A 3,310-nucleotide genomic window follows, 5' to 3' on the forward strand; every position below is an offset into this window, starting at 1 on the left:
ATTAATGTGCGTGTGTGTGTGTGTGTGTGTGTGTGCATTGTGTAGTGTACTGTATGTAATATGACCAATGTATGAATTTTGCAAACAACCCTAAATATCTGACTTCATGTTGAGTTAAGCCCGTGGCATGCTGAGTGAAAATTTCGGTGGCCCTGAAGTGCAAAACAAATTAACAAAACTGAAAACAAAATAACTAATATCTGACTGGCCGAGAAGTGCAATACAAATTACCAAAATGGAAAACAAATTAACAAATTCAAAACCAAATAACACTACCCAAAATTTTTTTAGGGAGGTTTGTTGTTTTGTCTTTGGTTTTGTTATTTTGTTTTCGGATTTGTTAATTTGGTTTAGACTTTGTTAATTAGTTTTTTCCGTTTTGTTAATTTGTATTGCACTTCTCGGCCAGTCCGATACAAACCGGAAAAGGTAGGTATAGTTTGCGTATAAAATGCTTACCTCTGATTGGACGAGACATCTGTCACTCAAGATATACAGGAAGTACTGTAGTAGCGGTAGATTTGTGTGTGTATGAATGTGCAAACATTATTGTGGTTTCAAATATGGCGTTCTTACGGTGGCCCTGAAGTCAGTTTTGTATATATCTTGAGTGACAGATGTCTCGTCCAATCAGCGGTAAGCATTTCACTCGCAAACTATACCTACCTTTTCCGGTTTGTATCGGACTGGCCAAGAAGTGCAATACAAATTAACAAAACAGAAAACAAATTAACAAATTCTAAACCAAATTAACAAATCCGAAAACAAAAAAAACTAAACCAAAAACAAAACAAACCAACAAAACTTTCTTTTGATTTTTTTATTTTAGAAAAGAGCCTGTTCACCATGTGTAACTATATTTCTCTGCAGTATACACCATGTGTAACTATATTTCTTCTGACTGTCAGTATGACCTTTTTATACATTTTACAGCGGTTGGTATCCATGGCAATTTACTGCCACTCAGTACACTGTGTTCGCGCTATGGTTCCTGTACCTCTTTATTCTGCTAGTGCGAGAAAAAATTGTCTGCTACTCTTTAATCAATCTCAGACTGGGAGATTGACATTTTTTAAATTATAATCAAATATACTTGGGTGGCCCACCACATAAGTTCAACAATCTCCTGTCTGTCCCACTGCCTGGGGTCAAGTATCTTGTGGCGGCCCCTCTCTGGGGTTTAAGGACTCTCAGGTTCAAGGATACCATGTTCAATCAGTTCAGTTTCTGGACCAAACCTACACTCCGCCATAAAGACACACGCAACAGCTTTTATGTTGGAAAGACAATAAAATATTTTAGTGGGGGTTTTCCTTGACCACGGGAGGCGCTCTGTTGTTTCGTTTCACAATGTACTGAACTTTATAAGGTTGAATTGACAATAAAAACCTACTTGACTTGACCTGACGTAGCTCAGCTCGGATTGGTTTTACTGTATCTGGCACCTGTTGTCTTTACTGTCTGTGTCTGAATGCTTAGTTAGTTTTGTACCACTTTGTGGATAAATTTAGTTCTTGTGTTTGTTTTCATTTTTTAAATGTCTTCACTTCTGCAGTTATGCCTTGCCTGCAATCTTTCATTCCTGACAAATTCTGAAAGATATGTTTAAGACCAAGATGACTTATCACTCAAAGAACTCCATACTCATATATCCATATGTTTATTAATGAACATGCCGTAGTTTTTACCATTTATAGCCATGTTTGATGATGTGTGACAACCACAAGGCACAAACCACAAACTAGTTGTCACTAATATAATAAAACCTTAAAGCACATGTTCCCTTTAATGACATGTGTACTCCAAAACTGAACTTTCAAAGAACATAGAGGCAACAACGTTACCATGTTACTAAGGAACAATCTATCTTAATCTACATTTATATACTGTATGAGGTTTTCACAGTTCAGTGTGCACAAAATAAAGAGTAAGAACAATAATATGAATCTGTGCTTTGTAATAGTACAGCCTGTATTATTATCAGAGGTGTTGTTATAGAAAATTAATCAATACATTCTGACCAATCAGCACAAAAAAGTCAACAACATGGTAGTGTAATATGATTTGTTTGTTGTAATCACACTCTATTTTAATCTTGAATGAATGTATGTAAGGCTGCAGCTGCTCTGATCTGATGTTAAACACAGAGACATTTATATATCAATATGCTGAATAAATGTCTCTTATTCACAAACTCTTGATTTTACTTGATCTCCTGTCCGCTTGTCACAGTCTCTTGTCTAATGGCAAGACATGCTGAGTTCCTCACTTTATAAATAATACAGTACAGAAAATATCACACAAATAGAATAAATATAAAATGTAAAATCCTTAACATATTGACTACCAATGACTACCTCAGCAGGGTCCAAAATGTCAAACTAGCGTCTGGTGTCACTAATGTTGTAGCTGTAATAAACAGTTTCCTTTTATCAATGTCTGCTTTTTCAACTTGAAATCTCAAAAAGTAGGGTGGGAAAAAGTTTACAGAAACAGTACAGTATAAACATAACAAATCAATATGTGACTGTCCTAAATTAATTTAACCAAATATTATAATTTTTGCTTGATGTCCTGTCTGTTTGACACGGACTCTAAGGCAAAGTTTTTAGTATATTTACAAGAACAACTTTTTTCTTTCTACTTCACAGATGAGAGAGTGTAGAAAACATCACCAAACAAATATAAAGTGTTAAATATAAAATCCTAAACAACAATCTACCAATGCATAACAGTTAAAATCATCAGCTGTGATGTTCTGCTGTAATGTGAGACACCAGCATGTAAGTGGTATAAATAGGGTTTGTTTAATAACTATTTAATATTTTACTCATAAAACACATTGGACTGAATATAAACACACCACACAGGGCAGAATGTACCGTTTACTCTAAAATCAGTATCCTGAAATATAAATAAATAAATAATCACACAGAACCTGATGGCATGACGTAATTCAGTCATTGTAATGAAGACAGACAGAGAACATTTACTCACAGAGCATCACACAGAGTGGACGGAGCTCCATCTTGTCCTACTGATGACTGACTGAGTGAGACGTGTCTGTGCTAAAGACTTAAAACTTCCTGTGTTTCTAAAAACAATGTGTTTGGGTGTGTGTGTGTGTGTGTGTGTGTGTGTGAGAGAGAGCGAGAGAGAGAGATAGAGATAGAGTTAATGCAGGTTTAAATTCTACACTCCTCTTTCAAAATGATAAAAGGATTGTAGATTGTGAAAGGATTTTAGACATATTTTTTAAATAAGAAAAATGTGAGATTTCTGTAAAATGATACAGAAATGAATACAAGTT

Source organism: Clarias gariepinus, chromosome 1 (assembly GCF_024256425.1).
Source record: "Clarias gariepinus isolate MV-2021 ecotype Netherlands chromosome 1, CGAR_prim_01v2, whole genome shotgun sequence".
NCBI lineage: Eukaryota > Metazoa > Chordata > Actinopteri > Siluriformes > Clariidae > Clarias > Clarias gariepinus.